General features: G+C 38.0%; 1 protein-coding gene across 2 annotated transcripts in view; it reads left to right on the top strand.

Annotated features, from left to right (window-relative positions):
• Positions 1-334: 334 nt before the first annotated feature.
• Positions 335-11,130, top strand: part of smox (spermine oxidase) — a 107,709-nt gene continuing 96,913 nt past the window's right edge. Inside the window, exon 1 of one of the 2 annotated variants that reach the window (XM_028801553.2) lies at positions 335-435. The gene's annotated coding sequence lies outside the window, so the exon portion shown is untranslated. Of the gene's footprint in view, positions 436-2,733; positions 2,867-11,130 lie in introns of those variants that run through there. The other variant, XM_028801552.2, reaches the window with a different exon arrangement.

Below are 11,130 nucleotides of genomic sequence, written 5' to 3'. Positions count from 1 at the left end.
ATTTTACTTGAATTCAGAAATCTGTGTAGTTCTTAGGCATAAGTCTTTTAAGGTTAAGGGTCGTTTAACTTTCTGATTTAAGTAATGAAATGGGTTTTCTTATGCTTTACTAGTTCTATACATACACATACTATCCATACCAATACTCACACACGCACACACAAAATATATACACATCTTGGAGTGGAATAACATATTATTCAAAGCACAATAAAGTATAATGTTGGCTTTTACTTCAGAAATCCGATCTCTATGCAGAAAACTCTAGGAATTACTGATCGAACGATGGCGCGCCTGAGCCAATCAAGTGCGCGAATTGCACACAATGTGCTTGCGAGGAATTCTGCCAGTCGGCTAAAACGCTGTAAATTGGCCACGTATATCATAACTGTGAGGCGAGCGACGAAGTCACCAACTTTATTCCCTTGTTACTTTGTAAGTTTTTTCTGCCTTTTTTCATTTTCGGTGTATCTGATTTCTTTTAAAATTGCGTTTAAAACTTTAAAGCAATCTTTTTTAACATTCTTATGTATGCTTTCAATTTGATTTAGGTGTATTTAGCAAGAAGTGCTTCACTATAGGGGCATGATGACGAAACAAATAGTAATGAAATGCAAGGCTATTTTGTTGAACTGCATTTTAGGAACTTTTCCATTGCATGTTAATGTTAACGTGTGCGTGTTTAGCAATGTTATCTAAAAGCTTTATATGAAACTTGTAAAAGTAATATGATTTTTTTCATCTCATATACGGACAAATCAGAATAAACACTAAATTATGCTGATTTAAGTTTTTATTACCTCCGTTAACTGGCAGCAGTGCTTAACATAAATAATCAATGCTAATGTCGTTATTAATCAAGCGGACTATTGTTTGTATTTTAGCGTGTGTAAAAACCCGTGACAAATTATACGCAAAGTGGGCTTTTCTCTTGTTTTCTGATTTTTATTCATATCGGTGTCCTTTAGATTTCTTTTCTTTTTAACTTTGTTAGTTAGTAAAGAACTGCCGCTCTGCCCAGAGCTGCTTACTGCCTTATGCTCAGTGCTGCAGCCCCGGCAAGTATAATATGGACTAAAAATAACCTTAGGAAAGTTCTGTTATTTCGTTTAGTACGGCGTCCCGCTCAGGCCGGGTTCCTGCCTTGTTTCCATTTCTGTTGGGACTGATCGTGGCTCCTTTGGAATTCTTGCTTGAGAAAGGGGCTATGAAAATGCAGATTGCATAGGGAAATAATTGTCATAATGTAACAGTTACGAAATGTTTTCTGTGTAAGTGCTGATTTTGCGTGACTATGCATGAGCGGCTATGCCATTGAACGTCGCATTCCACGTGTCACTGTGTTCTGGGATAAGGGAAAGTTTCAATCACTGTTTTTTCTTAGTGAATGGCGAGTAGTGTAGTGTAAAAGCAAATCTTGCGTTTTTCCATGGCATGTAAACAGAATTAAATAATTACCAATGATATAAATAATTACAGATGTGTAAACGTAAATAAGACAGCGATATAGGCAACGGGTTGTCAATAAAACTAAAAGGTTGGTTGTTGTTTATTCCAAACATACATGTACAGTACTAACTTTTTTTGCCAGTCTATACCTTGGGGTTGAGAATGCGGACACGGTTTGGGTATTTTAATATAATATAATATAATATAATACAATATAATATAATATAATATAATATAATATAATATAATATAATATAATATAATATAATATAATATAATATAATATAATTCTGAGTTGATTCCGGTACCATCAGCCTCAAAGCAACAACCATCTCAGGACTGTCCGCCACTCCCCCCGCCAGGCATATGCTGTATTAATGAATTATATTGTGTTAGATTCCCTTGTCAGACTGGCGCGATGACTAGCGATTTGCGATTTCTGGCTCTGTCTAACAATGTGTCCAGTTTTCAGGTCATGCTGCGTGTTTTCTTTCTCCGGTCACGTCACAAAATGACGGGTGTGATGTTAGGTGGATTAGTTCTGAATTGACAAAGTTCGCGCGAATGTGCCATCGGCAAAGTAGCGTGCGGTTATGGTTAATTTCTGTCTAGTGTGAACATAGTTCCCTTTTAGTTATTCTGTATTAGAATAAGGTGATCAACAAAGGGGTATGTGGATTTAATGTAACATTTTGCACTACTTATATGAAATCTATTGCACTTTTCAAACGAAACTACATTCTCCTGACTTATTTTTCAAATACTAAATGTATTAGGATTTTTTTGAAAACCTCTGACTGGATCCATTCCAACTGTCTGATCATTTTGAGGTTCCCAATTGTTGGTGCCAGGGGGCGCGAATTCCCTGTGGACCTTTCATAAAAGCGCAGAGTTCCCCACCCCCACCGGTCATTGGCAGTTGAGGGAGATTTTTTTTTCGAAGAAGGTATTACAGAGGCAACGGGAAAACAGATGAATTGTGTGGCCGCCGTAAGGGTAAAAAGTAAGTTAACTGAAGCAAGAGGTATTGACAGCTGCTGCTGACTTGCAAAGTACTGCACTGCACATGTATGTTAATAAGCAGGCTCCTATTCCCCCGACACTGTGTACGTTCGTCTCCTCTTCTTCATGCTTATCAAACGACCATCGCGATGCCTGTGTCCGTCCATTTATTATTTCTTAATTTAGATTAAGAACTGTAAAAAAAGGGCACGGATTCGTTCGCAAAAAGGGGCGGTGAGTAGGCGTGCACTTCGACGTCGACGTCACCGCCACTCATGATTATTTAGTGACACATAGGCAAGCAGGACTAGGAACTGGCTGCTTCTGGTTTGTCTGCGTTCAACTACAGGAGCTGGTGGGGGGGGTTCCAGCCACAAACAAAGAACCGGCTTTCTGACGACGATCGGAGCGAAAGGTACCTTACAAATGCATGTATCTTTGAATAGTTTTGATGAGTGACTTGAGTTGTGTTAGTGAAAGGTGAACCGGAGCTGGCGAAAAGAAAAAGAGCGAAGCACACGCTACTCGGCTCTGTAGCGTTACAACTTATCCATAGCCTTTAGGCACTTATTTTGTTAGCACTAGTCAAACTGTATTTTCTTGTGGTTTGGCTGTAAGCTGTCGGGCATCGCCTTTTTAAATGTGGAGGAGTGTAATCATTGGGGTTAACTTGATTGCCCGAAGAGGGCACGGTTCCTTTATTTGTTAAATATACGTGCTTGACAGCAAGTGACAATAATCCGCGGATGGTTAGGAACAACAACAATTATCAATTATCCTGCGCGCGCCGTGACGACACTGCGGACTGAGTTGTGCGCCTAGCAGCCTCTCTCACGTTATTTTCATTATTTAGACGTGAGAGTGAAGAAGGGGGCGGGCGCTGTTTTCTGCAATTCTACTATTTATTCAGATTTCATCAATTCTATATAGCCGTCTCATACGGAGCACTCTGTGCCTTACCTGCTATTCAGACCTTAGATGTGCAGGAAGCGTGAAAATCACACCTTGCGTCTCACAGAATCTGATAAGACGTGTAACCGGAGACAAAGGAACTAGACGTTTTAATTTACATTGTTGCTAACATAAGGGAAACTTTGGGAAACTAAGTTGGCATCGTCGATACAGAACCGCGAGCTCATTTTTTTTGATTAGCTCTGAAGTGTTACAAGCTACGAATAAGATTTATGCCAGGTGAGTGGCAAACCGGGCACGCACCTGCAGCATATCTGAAAGCAGATGCGCACGTTGTGTCCTCCCGAGTGTACCCGCGGCGCTACTGACTCGCAGGATGCTGCTGTCATTCACGTATTAAAGGATTTGTAGCGTACTTACTGCAAAAGCAAGCGTTTACTATTCCGAGTAAACATTTGCAGAAAGTAATCTTCTGTGTTTTATGTCGATAGCGCTGTCATTTCCACAGTAAAGAGAACTCTTGAAATTTGGAAGCAGAGAAACCCCAACTGAAGTGGTCCAGAAATGACTCCACATAAAGTAGGCGTAGTGCACACGGAGGATCTTTGTAAACATCTGTCGTTTTGAACAGTATGAGATTGCAGCTGTGAAAAGACAGAAAATGTGAAAGAAATTGGGGCTGTACAAGAAGATGTGCATGTGTGCATCTCTCCAATTCAACTTCTGTAAAATACTATATTTTAAGGGGAACTCAAAATTGTTTCCCCCCAAAAAAACATCTGCTTAAGTCGTGATCCTCAGGGCACCTTCCAGATACAATACTGTTCTCCATGGTTTTTAGTAACCGCATCAGATGTAAACGTGAGGCAAGGAGTAGAACTGGACTGTGAACTCGAGGTGTGTAAGAACAGCATTATAGAGAAAAAGTAAAAAAAAAAAGTGTGCATTGACCTTTGTGCCTCTTTCCAACTGCACTACTTTAGATTATTACAGGGCCAAAAGTGTAACCGGGCTGGAGACTGAGATGTAGAAAAAAGAAAAATGTATGTAGTGCTGGAGAACTGAGGTTAAACGTTTGTTTGAATTTAGGTAAAGGTGCAAATTTTGGTGATGATGTTTTCTAATCAAAGGTGACAGGCTTCAACATTACCATTAAACACTTCAAACCACTGATGCTTGTATTTTAAAAAGCTTGCACTGATGGAGTGTATAGAACAATTCTAATGTTTTGCTGCTTAAACAATGTATAATATGCTAGAATAAAAAGGTATATACAGTATATATAATTTTTGAAAATTGAATTATTTGGAAAAGGCTGTGGCTTTCATATGGTTGAAAACGTTGGGTTTGGATTATTAGTGTGTTAAGTGTTTTGTCAAATGTGGGGTACAAACTGGCACAGCAATGTGTGCATATGTTTATTGTTATTGGACATTTACCATTTATTATTGACAGTGTGAAATTTTCCTTTTTGTGTGTGTGACCCAGGTTTACATTTGATTTAAATTCTGTTATGACAGCAATAGGTGCAAGTCTGTAACTAACCCAAAATGAAAAACCAGTCCCCTGCAGAGAACAACTGAGTACACCTTGGTTCTCATTCACACTTGAATAGTTTAAACTTGCCAGTTGACACAATAGCTTGTTTTTGGTGTGTAGGAGGGAACAGCAATTTATTTGAACATCTCAGAAATATTGTGGATGAGAAGTGAACTTGGTATTTTAGGTGGCAGCAAATACCTTCTTCATCACCATGTAACCTATATTATTGTGGAGTGTCATATATATATATATATTTTTTTTTCAGAAAAAATGTATTTTAATAAAAAAGGAATGTTCTCATGATTTCTTTTTATGTATAACCCAGTACATTTTTAAATGTTTCTATTAATGTTATCATTAGGTCAAAATGGCCCAGCATGAGTGTGTATTGCTGTGTGTAAACGTGGCCTGCAATGGGGCTGTGCTCCATCTGCGGCTGGTTGTCTGGCTGCTATGATATTCTCCAGGTCCCTGTGCCTCTTTTACCGGGGGGGGGGGGGGGGGGGAAGGACATGGTTTCAAAAAATTAATGCAACAGTCAAACTAAATAAATATCTTTTATTGGTAAATGAGAAACACATAATATTAGCCATTTACATCTTAATTTCTGACTGAAAAGTATATGTGAAGGTTATGCTTTCCCTGACATTGGTAAGCAGCACTTGATCAGTGTGTGTTTTTTTTTTTTTGGTGACCTCAGATACTTGCAATGTGTTAAGTGCATTTAAAGTGATTGCTCTTATCAGATCTACTGAACTCCTTACAAAAATAGTCTTGCACATGTGGATTCCATCCTTAAGTTATAATTTCCTGTACTGAGTTCCTAGGCGTATACTGTCAGGCAGTGTTTTTTATTTTTTATTTTCTCTCTGTTCCCTTCCTGCCTCTTGTTTGCCTGTGATGAACACTTCAAAGCAGGGCTGTTTGCAGTTTAAGTTTGTTTGCTCTAGGGCCTACTTTTTTTGTTATTTTGTTTAAATAGTGTGGAGAAACCAAGGTAGCCTGGCAGTGAAAGACCTAGGATAATTGCTGTTTTTTTGTTTTTTTTTTGTCCCATTATCCATGGTTTAAAATGCTTTGTTCACGCTGCTGTTTTTACTCGCTGACTTCTTATTGTCGAAAAGAGATGAATGGCAACTGTGTTTATCATCCCATTCTGTGCCAGCATTTCATGTGCTTGATACTTGGTATGTGTGCCAGCTGCTGGATGACTAATGACTGTGTGCATGGTTGTTGAGTGTACAAGAAATCCCTGCATATTGCCAGGCAGTGTGTATTCAGTTTAATACATGACTGTGCTGTGTTTGCTGACCCAAAGGTATCTTAATTCAATTTTCTTTTTTATGGAAGCACAGATTTAAAGAACACATTAAAAGGTGTACAGCATTATAATGGAAGTTTGAGTAAATAGCCTTAAAACCTCAGGACAGCAGGTTTAATCTTCAGCATTGACTGATGCCGTGACCCCTTAAAACTTACCAGTTATATAGTTGTAAGATCAAAATTTCATTTGTGAGGGAGAAATCCCCATATAAAACAAATGTAGGGTATTTAAGTTTAAAGTTTGCAAAGCATATGGTCATCATTGATTTATTTTATTTTAACGTGCATAAATTATTTTGTTTCAGTGCTTAAAAAGTAACTTAAATGACACTTGATTAGTGCAATGGAAGGAAATTATGTGTTTAAATTGCAGTATGTGGGTCATGATTCAGTTTTCCTCGGTATCTATCTATCTATCGCATGCCTACCCTCTGAGCATCAGTCATTTGTATCACCCACTGCTGTAAATTCATCTTTTTCCAAGTTATTTTTCCGCTGAACCAGTTAGCTACTAACTAGGCCCCACAAAAAGTTCATTTTTTTATTTTTTCAGGACAAGACTTTAAAACTCTGTTCATCTTGCTTATTATCACTTTCCCTCCTTTTCAAATAAAACATAGTACACCTCAATGCCAACCAAGACTACAATATTTTCTACATGTAACAAATAATTATTTTATCTACGGTCATTAATTCTATTAATTTTATTTTTTAAATGTTCAGTTTACTGATCCATTGTACCCTGTTACCATTAATAAATTAAAAAGTGATGTATATCCCAGGAAAAATTACTGATGCTCAATCAACCTTAACAACCCCTTCAACTCTTCCTTATGGGAAACAGAGCTCTGCTATACATTTCGCAATAAGTTGCACTTTTTAGAAATATATTAGTATTGCACAATAGGAATTAGTTGTATATACGGTGTAGTATTAGTCACTCCTCATACTCCATTCTCCCCGCTAGAGAACCATCACTTTCTGTATATAGGTTATTGCCTACTTGACACTGCCACGATAAAATGTATATATAGGAGTGATTAATTTCATGTTTAATACAAATTGTGAAGTTTAAATCATGCCACATTCAAAGGGAACTAGTTTAAACATATTGCAATGTGAACATCATCTCTTATATATATTTCTCTTCTGGTTCGTCCTGCTTCCACTTCAAAACCTGTCCCACCCACATGTAGCCGACACTGCATTTCTCAATTCCTGTTTGTCCTCTTCCAAACTCTTCCCCACGCTGCCCGTGGCTCCTCTTCAAAACCGGTCCCGCCCACATGCAGCTGACACAGCATTTCTCAATTCCTGTTCGTCCTCTTCCAAACCCTTCCCCACGCTGCTCGTGGCTCCTCTTCAAAACCGGTCCCGCCCACACGCAGCCAACACGACATTTCTCGATTCCTATTCGTCCTCTTCCAAATCCTTCCCCATGCTGCCTGGACAGTTGTATGTTTTTGACACAGCGCAAGCTACTGAAGCTTATAAAATAAAGCAAACTCTGCATGCAGCGAAAAAAATACTTCTCCAGCTAGATTCCATGCTCAGAATCATCAACCCCTTCACTAAATCATACAAACACATGCATGAAATCACTCAGTCCAATCCAACAGCATCTGTACGAATGGTTTTCAAGGAAAGCCCTAGGCAGGATTTACGACGATACAATGCCCCGACATGTCATACCGATGTTGCAGCGATTTTCGTCGGAGAAGATGGCGAACCGCCTGCCGAAGGGACATTTGCATCTATCCCATAGGCAACTCCTGTAAACAGATTTCCACGCTCAATATGAATTGAACTGTGGTTTACCCACTTTTATTCCCTTACGGAGACATTGGCTGGCACAAAGATTTACAACATGTTCCCGATAAAAGAACCGCCAAGCGTATAAGGCTTATTCAATGCCAATTTTATGCGTACAGATTAGCAATGAGGAATACATTTAGTATTTTGCACTCCAGCGGTAAACTATTCCAACAGTACGTCATAGATGCGTGTGTTAAAACAGAGGGTGCGCGTCTCAACTATCTCGGATTACATCAACAAGATCTGCGTGTGGAACAATACAAAAGACTATCAGACGCACTGCAAGCAAACACTAAAAATAATAGTTTATGTGTAGGCAAAATGATCATATTACCGTCCACATTTCCAGAAAGTCCATGATACATGCAACAAAACTATCAGGATGCCATGGCCATAGTACATAAATTTGGAAAGCCTGATTTATTTATTACTTTCACATGTAATCCTGCTTGGCCGGAAATTCTACATGCACTGTCGGATACCCAAAGACCAGAGCACAGACCTGATATTGAAGTACGAGTCTTTTGAATTAAGCTTACTTAGAGACATTCTACAACATCTTTTTGGGGTTGTTATTGTTTTCTAGGGTTAGATCTTTCGACTCATTATCTGTCTTCCACCAAAACACCTATTCACAACTGCGTCTTTCAAGAAGTATTTATTTCTTCTTGATTTCTGAATTCCTTTCTCATTATTTTTCGTTCTTATTCTTACACCACCGTATGCTACGGCGGGCGTCGGCTAGTTTGTAAATATTGCTCTTATTGTAGTTCCACTTAAATGTCCTTCAACATTTCAAACTCAGGACTACTAAGAAGTGCCATAAAATGGTTTTACAAGTATTTGGTATTTCCGGTTATCAGCTCAATTTAAGTGCTCCTTATCTGAGAGCATCAGAAGATGTGAAATATGTAACAGTGTGATTTATACTGGAACTGGATACCCAAATGTAAGCAGTATGGTATCCATTCTATAAGGAACACTCAAGAAATGGTAAGGGGAAACTTATGCCAAAGGGGTGTTTGTGTAACAGGATCTTTATTACATAGATGCTTTAATATTGTAGATCGCATACTACCTCTAATGATTTTAATCAAACAATTTTTTTCAGGCTGCAATATTCTATTTTGTTGCTGGAAGAGTTAAATTTGGAAATGAGTGATGCTTTGCATTTACTAACTGTAGAGTCTTTGCTTTAAATAATAAAGGATAAACATGGAAACATACTCACAAGGAAGGTCTACAGGACGGTAGTGAGACCAGCTATGTTATATGGGTTGGAGACGGTGGCACTGAGCGATAAACAGGAGACAGAGCTGGAGGTGGCAGAGTTAAAGATGTTAAGATTTGCATTGGGTGTGACGAGGATGGACAGGATTAGAAAGGAGTACATTAGAGGGTCAGCTGAAGTTGGAAGGTTGAGAGGTGAGATTGCATTGGTTTGGACATGTGCAGAGGAGATATGCTGGGTATATTGGGAAAAGAATGTTAACGATAGAGCTGCCAGGCAAGAGGAAAAGAGGAAGGCCTAAGCGAAGGTTTATGGATATGGTGAGAGAGGACATGCAGATGACGGGGGTAACAGAACAAGATGCAGAAGGCAGGACGATATGGAAGAAGATGATCCGCTGTGGCAACCCCTAACAGGAGCAGCCAAAAGAAGAAGAGTCTTTGCTTCAAATAGTGATATGTAACTTGCTCCTTCCTTTTCTAGGTCCATTGTGGTTACTATTGATTGTCTTCCTGTTGCACACCCAGTATTTGGGTGCATTTAACTATGTAGGAATTTATACTTTTATAGCCCTATTTGTAGACGCACAGTGGGAATGAATGTAATCTGTTTTCAAATAGCATAGAACCTGAAAGAGTGAATATAAACCATTGGTAATAGGTAAATGCAAAAATATATAGATGCTAATTGTTTTTTTCTTTCTAACTTTTAGCAATATACAGTATGTTCATCTATGCTGACAGTGTTACATTAAAATACTGTGAAAAGAATGAATAAAACCAAACAAAAATGAGTACCATCATGGAAATTAAGGAGAACGTGCAATTCTACAAAATGATAATCTCAGACTAAGGAGATATCTTACAACTTTCACACTCTTACTAGCTTGTGAATATCAAATCCACGGCATAACCAGTGAACAGAAGTTTTTTTTTCAAAATATCTTCTTGAAATTGGATGTCAACTGAGATTTTTCAAATATATGGAGTAGCAGGTCTAAGCATGTTTAGTTACTTTTGAGTGAGATAACCAACTGTGCTTTGGTGAAAATTTCAGAAAGAGGAAAATGTACTTTTGTGAGATTACACTTGCATTACTTAATATATTATCAGTTTAGTTCGTCTATTGTAGCTAAAGTAAATTATTTTCTTGTGGAAATACTTAATTAGAAAAAAAACTGACATTTAAAATGTATAACTCTAGAAGACTTGTCTGACATTTAGCACTGTCAAAAGTATTTATGAATATCGTTATAAGGAATTGGTTTGCAGATTCCACCTTAGGGGTCCATGTTCAATACATTTTTCTGTGTGGAGTCTGTATATTCTTCTCCTCTTCATGTAGGACTTTTTAAAGTTTGCTTTAGAATATTCAGGTTATATGAATTGCAAAATATAAGTTGAGTAATTGAGTGAGTATGCCACTTTTAACTTTTCATCCACCCAAGGTTAGCTTGTGCTTTGAAACTAGAGCTTCCAAAATATCTGTTTAATTTTTTTGACCAAGTAATGAATAAAATATTTAAAGATTAAATGAATGCTTGGTTGTTTAATTAGAGATTACCTGCTTGTAGAAAGTTGAATGCCACCACCTCTCACCATTGTAGCCTCACCTTGATCAGTCACAGATGCTCTGGTTAATGAAGGGGTGTGAATGGTATGAAAGTAACAATGTAGTAGGGTAGGTTTATAGACTAGGGTATATAATTATCTTTATAACTTGCCCTCCTCCCTTTCACACATGCCATACCTTTTCTATAATACATATGACTAAAACTTTCATTTTTACAGTATGTACAAATCACATATGTGGTATTTATTCTTGGCACCCAAACATAAGAAAGAATAAAGAAACAT

Source organism: Erpetoichthys calabaricus, chromosome 5 (genome assembly GCF_900747795.2).
Source record: "Erpetoichthys calabaricus chromosome 5, fErpCal1.3, whole genome shotgun sequence".
Lineage (NCBI taxonomy): Eukaryota > Metazoa > Chordata > Cladistia > Polypteriformes > Polypteridae > Erpetoichthys > Erpetoichthys calabaricus.
This window is presented reverse-complemented; position numbering and strand designations above follow the sequence as displayed.